At 38.4% G+C, this 11362-nt stretch overlaps 1 long non-coding RNA gene across 1 annotated transcript in view; it reads left to right on the top strand.

Annotated features, from left to right (window-relative positions):
- Positions 1-2934: 2934 nt before the first annotated feature.
- The window catches only part of LOC118011786, a 43837-nt gene continuing 35409 nt past the window's right edge, over positions 2935-11362 (top strand). Inside the window, exon 1 of the long non-coding RNA XR_004679540.1 lies at positions 2935-3191. This is a non-coding gene — a long non-coding RNA (uncharacterized LOC118011786). The remainder of the gene's footprint in view (positions 3192-11362) is intronic.

The following is an 11362-nucleotide window of genomic DNA, read 5'->3' as shown; positions in this document are numbered from 1 at the left end:
GTTTATCTATAAGCACTCAATAAATGTTGAAAAAAACTTAACCTGTAAAGTGGGAGACCTTTCCTTTCCAGGTTGAATGTTCTATGCCTTCTTAAATGAAACTGAATAGTTAGAAATGCTTATCTCTCAGACAGTCAGCCTCAAGATTTTCAAATCATTTTTATAACAAAAATTATTTTCCAATACTCTTCTCTCAAAGTGTATATAAAAGCATGGAAAAGACCCTGTAACGGGGAAAAAGTGTAGAGAAATATTAGCATGGCTAAAGCATCGCATCTTTCAAAATTAAAATCTGTTCAGATTTTAAAAGCATTTTTTCCATCTTTAAGGAATCACCAAATTTTTCCTTTAATGAAGAGTGGTAATCCTGGATGTTAGCACCTACTGCATTGCCACTTGCAAACAATCATTTCTCTCCCATTTTATTTTCTATGGCCGGACACTAAGCAAGCATATCCCCAAGATGGAAGCCTCAGAAATATTTAATGAGCTTACATGCCCTATTCTGAGTCAAGTGTACTTACTACTACCAAGCCATGGCCATCTTTCATAATTACCATCCCTTCTGACCAATCTGTCAGGAGCACCACTGTTTACTCCCTGGCCTCAGCAGAAGGACACAACTTTTTGTTTTGCATATTTTACTTTCTATTATCTGTGGTTAAAGACTATTATACTATTATTGTGTCTGACAAATATAACCCAGCAGGTATCATGACACCACTTCTGGAGAGGAACATTTTTGAAGGATTTATGTCATAAGAAAACACACTAATATAGCTGAACAGATGGATCCTGATCACAGATTCAGAAAGGTTGAACACAGCAAGTAGTGAAGATTGATACCTACCTACAAAGCAGCAATCTGGGCTAAGAGAACAGCAGGCTGCCACAGATATTTGGCATATTTATTGAAGCATTAAAAGAGTTTCACAGTCCTCCTAATTATTATACCTACCTCTGGTTACATAGAGCTAGTCTATAGTGAGTTTTCCACTGATTTATTTAACTCTTAAATACCATAAACTTCTAAGCAATACCTATGTTCATGCAGAGGCAATAAATTTTCTGCCATGCTATTAAACATTGTTTGCACTTTCAAAATGTCAGTGATATTTGCGTTCTAAACACTGTGTTTTATGCCATTTTAAAGGTGCAGTTGTTAGAGCCAAAAATATTCATATTGTAAAAACCTCTCTCATATACATGGCTCAGGGTCAAAAGACATGAAAAAATCTCTGTTTCATCATAAGTCTGTTCAAATGTGTTATATAAAAGAATGTCAGGAAGAAAATAAATCCTGGAAGATTTGGCTGCTTTGCAAAATGAAAGGAAGCTTTAGATTCATCTGAATTCCCATTTACAGTTTGGAAGTGTTTCTCGACTAACAAATTTCAACACATCACTAAAATCACTCCATTCACTCTATTTAGCTAAACACTGAAGATAACATTGTGGTTTTGATTAATGGCAATAGGAAAATGTCCTCTTGCTGGAACCTGAAGATGCCATTTTGTGTATGCTAAGACATGCCCTCACTTACTGAATTTGTGCCTTCCACTTAAATCCCACAACCTTTGAAGAAATCGTGAAAATCAAAGCTGTTCAGCCAGTCCAAAAATCCAAGGTGGTGACCAGAAGCCCCACTGCCCAAACTCATGCATTCAAGAGATGCCAAGTCACTGGAGCCTAGCCTCTTGTCAATGTTTACTGCATTTCACTAACCAAAATAATTAAAAACAATTATTCATTCATTCAATATTTTTTGAGCAGCTACTCAGTGCCAAACATAACATTAGGCACTGGTGAGAGAGCTATGAAGAAGAGGGGCCAGACACCAGCACCCACAAGCTCACAGTCTACTGGTTAGGGTAAACATTAAACGAAAATGTTAAGTGGGATTCATGCTAAGAAACAAATCAAGATCATTTTGAGAGTATATTATAGAGAAGCCTTGCCTGGCCTGAGGGGTCAGAGAAGGCCTCCTCAAGGCAGTAGCATTTAAATGGAGAGCTCATGGAAGAAAAGGAATCAGCCACATTTAGAGAAGCCACTGGCCTTGGTTCCAATAAATTTGCAAGCTACTCTCATCCTAGAGGATAAGATCCCCCCTTGTAGCTGTTCCAATTACTAAACCACAGGCTGATTTAGAAGAGAAGGTAACAAATTCTTCTATCCCCTGGGTAAGATACTATGGCTCGCCAAATAATGATTTGTATCTTTAACTGACAAGTCCTTTTCTTCTCCCATGTGACCTATCTTATTTCTGCTGTGATAAATGGAGCTAAATTTAACCCAGGAGGAAGGTGACATATTGGCCCAGGGAAACAAAGGAGCCAAAATGTCTGGCCTATAAGTTCAAAAACCAGGGGTTCAAGTGTAATGCAGCAAGATGCAGACACACTCTGGGACAATCCATTCTCTTCAACCCTTCACCCTCACCAGAAAAACCCTTTGAGAAGTATTGCAGTGTGACAGAATACCAAGGAAGTCATGCCTATGGGTGACATAGGCAAAAAGAGGGTTTAAGAACACTCCTGCAGTTTCTGCATCTCCAAAATTTCCATAGGTGCCCAGTGGGGGTATAGAAGTTGTCAGAGAGAGCCAGTGGGTATGCCCATTGTCTCGGGGTTATGATGTAAGAACAGGTAAAAAAGGATAGAGTAGCAAGGACAGCTCCACCCACCCCACCACCCAAGACCATTCTCTAGAAACAGGAGAAGATGCAGTTGCCTAATAGTTATGTGCCACTGTGAGAATTGACATTAGCAGTTTAAACCATGGAAACAACTGCATAAGGAATATGCAGAATCCAACCAGATGTCATTACAGTATAAGAATCGTGGCTCAGAAGGGAACATACAAAAAGAATCCTGAATTCACTCAGGCAGTAGGCATTCATTCAAGGAAGTCAGCTATGAACTTGGGTGAGGGGGTAGTTTAAAGACTATTCTTCTATTGACTATTGACTGACTATTTCATGTATTCAAATTAGGTAATGATGATGGAAGACTGATTTCAAGGTGTAACCTGAATTTATAAGAACAACCCCAGCTGAAGGATGTGGATCTAGAGTTCCCTGTGACCACAGTGATTTAGAAAGGAGCCCAGTTTACACAACTGCACACAACAGAATCTTCGTGGAACATCATTGCTCCTGGTACTGCATCCCACTCCCACATCTCTGACTCGTAAGTGATCTCAGTTCACTTGTAATGGCAAGCACCTGGGTGCTTGCCTGACCTGAGGTGATGCACTACTCTCCTTAGGACTAAGTCTCTTTAAAATCTTAGGGAGGTTTGTAATAAAATATAGAGAAAAAAAGTGAACCACATCCATAGTATTAATACCAATATGTGAAGTTCAGAATAATGTGTGTGCACTTGGTATTTAGTGTGCTATGTGGAAGAGAATGTGGCATATTTTAGAATGACAGTTTAAGCAGAGAACAGATTCCAATTTTAAAATTTCATTGATTTGTGATTTTTATTAAAGTATGTAAGTTATGCTCATATTTATTTTTTAAAGTACTAGAATGATTAAAAGAACTTGATATTCTTTATATTTAGAAGTTTAACTTATTAAATATATAAAAGTTGTTCAAGCAGTTAGTAAGATTTTGTATTTTGGGATCATAAATTCACCTGGTCAGGTGGAACGCCTGGGTGGCTCAGACAGTTAAGTGTCTGCCTTCTGGTCAGGGCATGATCCCGGAGTCCTGGGATCAAGCCCAGCATTGGGCTCCCTGCTCAGGGGACAGCCTGCTTCTTCCTCTACCCCTCACCTGCCTCGTACTCTCTCTGTCTCTTTTTCTCTCCCTCTCTCTTTTGCTCTCTCAAATAAATAAATAAAATCTTTTTTAAAAAATTAATAAATTCACCTGGTCAGGTATTTGAAGTGCTTAAAAAGAAAATCAGATATATTAGACTTAAATATGCACTTTGAAATGTTGAAGAGAATTGAGGCACCTAATTTCACAAACTATTATTCACTTAATTAAGCGGAATTTAGCCTGTTCAGCCTGAGTTGATCTAACATTAATTGAAGGCTTCTTGCAAGTGATTGAAAAAATGTACTAGATTTATGGAATTGACTAATATTTTTAAATTGAATTTAAAGGCCAGGAGAAAATTACTTTTTAATTTGTAATTTTAATAAATTGATATAAAACCAAGTAACTGCAAAAATAGTGTTTCCCACACACAAAAGGCCCCCTTCAACAGCAAAAAATTCAGTGATTGAACCTAGTCATTCTCCCACAGACTATCTCAGTCATGATCTCAGGGAGCACTGTGTATTTCCTGTATCAAGAACCAGACTAGTAGTGGTAGAAACTGAAGGCTGGCCACTCAAGATGCCATTCAACTCCATCTCCCTTGCTTGTCTCCCGTGACAGAAGTGGAAACCCAGAAAGTCACTTTCCCTGCCTTCTTCACAGCAAGTGGTAGCCTGTGACTCATTTCTAAGAGCAAGTTTTTGAGGACCTTCTGCTCTCCTGATAAAAGAGGTATATACAAGTTGCATCTACTGATTAATGATGGTTCTCTCCTCCTTTTTTCTGCCTTGGAAAGCTTATATGATGTCAGGATGTGCAGTGGCCATTTTGTGACCATGAGGTAAGAAGCACAAAATTGAAAAGCCAACATGCAAAGAATGGCAGAGCAGAAAGATAGCAAAAGCCTGGATCACTGAACTGTCAGAACAACTTTGAGGCCACTTGCAGCTGGATTTTCTTATTACTAAATAATAAATAGCCTTGGGTTTTAAGGCACTGTTAGTTGATTTTCTGTTACTTTCAGGCAGAAGCCTTCCTAATGGTACCAGAGATCAACTGGAGTAGGAGGATTTCATAGGATCAAGACAGAAGAGGTTCAAGAAGAGAGCCTTTTTGAGACTCCCTTCTCAAAAATGCCATGGAACAGCTGCATAAAGCCAAGTCCCCACAAACATCACCATGCACAGAAGCTTAAAAGAAACTGCAAGGAAATAGAGGCAAGAGAGAAAAAGTGAAATGTTTTAAATCTGAATGTGGCTGAATTATTAACTTGTATTAACTGTGACATCACAAATTTGGACCGAGTTACCTGGCAGCAATTAGATTAAGGTTATTATTGCTATTGTTATGGTTGTTGTTGCTGCTATTTCCTACTACTATAAGATAGACGAGGCATTGGAGAAAGAAAATGAATTCACTAACAGAAAAATGAAGTAAGCTGGTTTTGCATATTTAAGCCTGTGGCTATGAAATTCATACATCTATATCTCCTCTCTAGCTGCTCAGATCTTAGGGGGCTACCTGGCATCAAACAGGAGAGATGAATTGGCAAATAAAAATGCTTACAAGGGGCGCACAGGTGGCTCAGTCGGTAAGCGTCTGCCTTCGGCTCAGGTCATGATCCCAGGGTCCTGGGATGGAGCCCTGCATCGGGCTCCCTGCTCCACGGGGAGCCTGCTTCTCCCTCTCCCACTCCCCCTGCTTGTGTTCCCTCTCTCACTGTCTCTCTCTCTCTGTCAAATAAAGAAATAAATAAATAAATAAATAAATAAATAAATAAATAAATAAATAAATAAGCTTACAAAAGATACCTACCCTATTACATTAAATTAAAACATAAATTGAGTCCTTACTATACATCTGGCTCTGCTCAAGTTTGCTTTTGCTAATTTAAGTACCTTCTAATATTTAAAGTAAACAGTTGACTTGTCAGTGATACAAACCACAAAAGATGCATCTGAACTAGAGGCTTCCCAATGCTATCAGAAGGCTGAAAGCTCTGAAAAGAAGTCAAGTGCTGGTCCAAAAAGAAGATGAAAAACAGATGCTCTCCTTTCTCTCTTTTCCGTTATTGGAATTGTAAAGATTCTACCTCTTTTCATATTGATCTCACCTATGATTTCTTAAATGCCTAAAAAGAAGATCAAATGTTGAAATATTGTCTTTTTTCATGATCCAGCTGAACCCAGTGAACTTTTCTGCCTGTGTTCTGTGATACACACTTGGAATATAAGAAAGTACTATGGATGGAAAAGTTATTTCAGATGTTGTAGGACTAGGAAGCATGAGAAGCCAACTCAACCAAATCTGATTTACTAAAAGGGAGAAGAAGATAGAAGCCCACAAAGTCTAGCCCAATGAGGCTTTATTGTTTTTAAATTTGACTAAAAGAAAATTATCTGACTTAATCATCCTCATCAATATCATCATCTATTGATTTTGCTTTGGCTTTATAAGTAATTTGCACACTGTTGTTTATCTAAGCATTTCCAAAACTATAGAGTAAGCAAAATGGAATATAAACCATTTCACATTTGGATTCAGTTCATTCATTAACTTTGATAAGAGTATATTGTATTTTGGTTTCTGCCAGAAATTCATTCAAGAGCAGGTCAATAAATAGAGCAGACAGAGCAATGAATGGCTGCATATTGTTGTAAAAATAAAGAAATAAAGAAACAACTTCCAGTTGTTGCCAAGCACTTTATATAGCCTGGTGTGGGCTAAGTCACATTTCAATCATTAATTTAACCCTTATCTGTTGTCTCCTTACCAGACGTCACCTCTGGCCCATCTTTTGCAAGAGCTCACTCCACTCCATCATCCATGCTTCCTACCTATTCCTCCATCAACAGATGCTGTATTTTCTCTTCTGTAGGAATGGAGGTTGCCTGGCCTTCCACTGCACAGCCTGCATCAAACTAATTTTCAGTCAATACACATCAACAACTCCTCGAGGCAACTGACAGTATCTGTAAGCCCTCAGCAGAGAGATGTGCCCTCAGGGGAAAAAAGTCTTTTTAATAAACAGCATCTTTCAACCCCCTTATAATAATTTTCCCTACATCATGTTTATCTTTCAAATCACTCTTTAGCATTTTTAAAGTACATATAAAATATATGGCAAAACTTATCTTTTACTCTATCCTGGGGAATAAAAGGGGTAATGTGGTAGGGGAGCCTGCTGACATTAAATACATGTTTAGTATATAGATGGAAATATACAGATATAGAGGTATTTTACATTATATATATATCTAGATACATATATACAGATAGAAAAAATAACTAGTATACACATCTACTGTACTTTATATCTTTAAAACATCTTTCAAATGTATTATTCATTCATTTACTCAAAGTATGTATTGATAACCTACTATGTCAGGCACTGTTATTGATAAGTGAGATAAATAAGTAAACAACAAAACATTCAACGGTCCCTATCTCTGTAAAGCCCAGCAAAGGGAGACATATAGATTTTTTTAATCATCATAAATTACTAAGTCTCAGTTTATACCTGCTACTGGTATACTTTAATAGCACTCACTTCCACTCTCAAAAATTCCCCAGTTGGTACAGAATTATATGGCCACTGTATAAACAAGTATGTGTAGGGGCGCCTGGGTGGCTCAGTTGGTTCAACAAGTATGTATTATATTAAACAATGAATAGTGATATGGAAAAGAAAAAATAAAAAGTTGAGCAGAGTAAGGGGGGCTGAAATGTGAGAAAGGTGGTTGCCATTTTGAATAAGATGGGCATAGTAGGCTCCATTAAGAAAGTGGCATTTGAGCAGAGTCTTGAAGGAAAAATGAGCATTAGCCATGTAGCTCTCTGCCCAAATAGTGTTCCTGAAAGAGGCAAAAACAAGCAAAAACCTGAGTTGAGATTGTAGCTAGTGTGATTGAGGAATACCAAGTAAACCAGTGTGGCTGGAGCAGAGTGAATGAGAGCACTAGATGAGAAGAAGAGGTCAGCATGGTAATATAGGTGGGCAAACCATGGAGGGATATATAAGCCAATATTAGGACTTTGGCTTTAATTCTAAGTGAATTATTGAACCACTGGAGGATTTGGAACAGAACAGTGAGTCCCACTGTGATCGAACTTGCTTTTAGCAGGATCACTCTTGCTCCATTCAGAATGGGGTTGACAGGTGGAGTGGAACAGGAAGACCAGTTGGTCTGCCATTACAGTAAACCAGGAAAGAAATATTGGTGGTTGGACCAGAGTGGTAGCAGTGAAGATAGTGAGAAATAGTTGGATTCAGGGTGTATTTTGAAGGTAGAGATATTTTAATTATATATTCACAATAACTCTGAGATACAAACAAGAAAGATATTATTATCCCCATTTTACAGATGAAGAAACTGGAACTCAGGTTGTAGCTTGCCTAAGTTTACACAACTAATTGAATGGAAGAAATGGCATAGAAACTAAGTCTCCTATTAGTCTCAGACTTTGTGTATGTTACACAATGATTTCCAAACATACCACAGACTATGCAATAAGCATGCATTTTCCTCATAACAGGCTCCAAAGGAGTATTCTCCAGCACAAAAGGATGAAAATGCCTTCATCAGCATCAGCTTGGGGCTCTATCTGGAACACATGTTAAGGATTATGTCCCCTCTCAGATGTGATAACTTTGAAATGATTAATGACTTCTGCATATGAACCCTCTAAAGAAGCAGTATTACCTAATGGGAAGAGGAAAGGAATAGATAGATTTGGTTTTAAATCCTACCTGGACATGTATAAGCTATAAATTTAGTACAAGTTACCCAGTATATGCTTCCTGAGATTGTTGAGAACATTAAATTTTAAAAAGTCTAAAAAACACACCAACCATGTTCTCATGGGCTGATTCCACTGCCTGGAATTCTCCTCCTACAGGTATTTATCTAACCATCTCTTATTTGCTCAAGTGGTACATCCTCCAAGAGCCCTTCCCTGACCACCCAGCTTCATTTTCTTAAGAACACTTATTACTATAGGATATTAAATTAATATTGAGTTATGCATTTATAGTCTCTCTTACCAACTAGAAAGTAGTTCCATAAGGGCAGGGACTTTTTTCATTATCATATCCCCAATACCTAGAACAGTGCCTTGTATGCAATGGGCCCCAGAATATTTGATGAAGAAATGAGTCTTGTGTCTCTTTCCTGCTCACTCCTTCAGTCATTGGGAGACGTTGATCTACTTTCAATGCTCTGGGCTCTTTCTGATTTCAAGGGCTTTGCATCTAGAGTTCTCTGCCTGGCACACTCTTTCTCCCACTCTGTGTCTATTGAACCTCTACTCATTCTTCCAATCTTGGCCAAATGGACATTTCCTTAGAGTGGGCTTCCCTGATCCTGGGCTAGGTCAGTTCTCCCTATTATAAGCTCTAAGAGCACAATGTACTTTTCCTTCACAGCACTTATCACAGTTTTTAATTATTTATTTACCTGGGTGATTAATTATTTAAGATCTGTCCCCACCACTAGGGGATCTATGAGTTCATTGCTGTTTATATCTGGCACCTAACACATAGTAGACACTGAATAAGTGTATACAAAATGGATAAAGGAAGAAAGGCAAGCATGTGCATGAAACTCAGCAATCCTATAGAACATTTGCTTGTTTATTAAAAACCCAAAGGATTGGTTTTGGAGAAAAAAGGATCCATTTCAGGAAAATTATAAATGTGAGACTATAAATTGGGGCCATGCCTCCCCTTGCACAAGCAGGAAGGATTCACTGACAAGAAGGCAAAGGTGTTCCAGTCACATGAGTAAGTAGCTAAGCCAAAGGGCATTTCAAAATATTGTCCAATGGGCACACAAGCAATTTCCCCTGAAATTGTTTTTTTTCTGTTGATCCTATTTTCTTTCAAAATATCAACCAAGAGGACTTGCACTCTCTATGTAACTTCTTATAAACAAGTATGTGGTTCATTGACTCCAACTCTGAAAACCATTCCAATTTCATTGTGAGGCTGCAGAGTGAATATAACGGTTAACTAGATAGCTATGTCTCCAGCACAAGAACAAACTTCATTAAGAATTGGAATCTTTTAGTCATGGGTCTTCTGTGTAGTGCCTTCTACCCTTCAATAGGAGAGGATATGAAGAACCACATAGTTCACTTGACATTTATATGTGCACTTGACATTTGTAAGTATACTTGACATTTAAGATTAAAATCTGGCCCTTGGCACTAAATTGACTTAAAAATGAGAGATACTGAGAGAGGGGAGCATTTTTCCAAAGTAAGGAGTGAGTCAACACAATCAAACTTTATAATCCAAATGCTTGCTTTCTTTAGAAGAAAAAGAACAGAACTCAGTGTTTGCTGGATTCCACTCTCCAAGGCCAAAAGTGATGGAGGCAACATATGTCCATTTTGTCTTGGTTACGTAACTTGTCCTTTGTTAAAGAGTAAAAAATATAACTATTGGATAATTCATTCCTATTTACATAAGTCAAGTTGTACCAAGCCATCCTATCTCCTTCAAACATCTCATACCCCCTAATCTATGACTCACCCACTCCCCATTTTTTCTCCTATGGCATCCTAGTACAGTGGAGAATATCAGGGGAGACAAAAGGAAGACATTAAAAAATCAGGATCATTGAAAATGTAGAGGAGACAATGATTTGGACAGCTGTTCCCATCCTGCAAGGTTGGATGACTGATCTACTTTATTACTCTGATTTTTACAGCTTATTAACAAATCAAGCTAGTCAATTGAGTTTATTTCTTGTCTCCTAGACTGGGGGTAAACAAACTACAACTTGCCCACAGGACAGATCTGGCCCTCCAGCTATTTTTGTCAATAAAGTTTGTTGGAACATGGCCATGCCCATCCATTTATGCAGTGTCTATGGCTGCTTTTATGATACAATGGTAGAGTCAAGTAGGTTTCCCTCACGATCCAAAAGTAGAGAAAAAAAAAAATTGAGCAGAGTAAGGGGAGACTGAAATGTGAGAAAGGCGGTTGCCATTTTAAATAGGATGGGTACAATGGGCTCCATTAAGAAAGCAGCATTTGAACAGAGACTTGAAGGAAATGTGAGCATTAGCCATGTAGCTCTGAAAACTTTCATAAGCCAAAGTGGCATAAAGCAGAGCAAAGAGGCAATTACTATTAATTTACATGGAAACATTTGTGAGCGTTCCCAGACCCCCAAAAATAATCTCTGTTGGGCTTTTCTGATACTTTAGAAAGCACAGATGCTCACAGACCCGGTTTAAGCCCTGGCGCCTTGATGTTGAGATGCTGAGTGCGGTTCCTGGAGAAGGAGCTGGGCGGCGCCGTTCTCACTGCTCAGGGTGCGCAAATGCCCAACCGCTAGCTGGCGGCAAAACAAATGCTCAATGCTCTTTTTGCTTTTGGCCTTTTTTCATAAAAGCCAAAACCCTCTTCGAATTTCTTCCAGTTCGTGAAAACAGGTACTCATGTAGGTCTTTCCTAAAAGCTAAGCGGGTTAATGGGAACTTTCTTTTTTTTTTTTTTTTTTTTAAAGATTTAATTTATTTGACAGAGAGACACAGCGAGAGAGGGAACGCAAGCAGGGAGAGTGGGGGAGGGAGAAG

Source organism: Mirounga leonina, unplaced genomic scaffold (genome assembly GCF_011800145.1).
Source record: "Mirounga leonina isolate KUSES-001 unplaced genomic scaffold, KU_Mleo_1.0 Mir_101664, whole genome shotgun sequence".
Classification (NCBI taxonomy): domain Eukaryota; kingdom Metazoa; phylum Chordata; class Mammalia; order Carnivora; family Phocidae; genus Mirounga; species Mirounga leonina.
The sequence above is the reverse complement of the archived record's forward strand: the minus strand, read 5'-3'. Positions and strand labels throughout refer to the sequence as shown.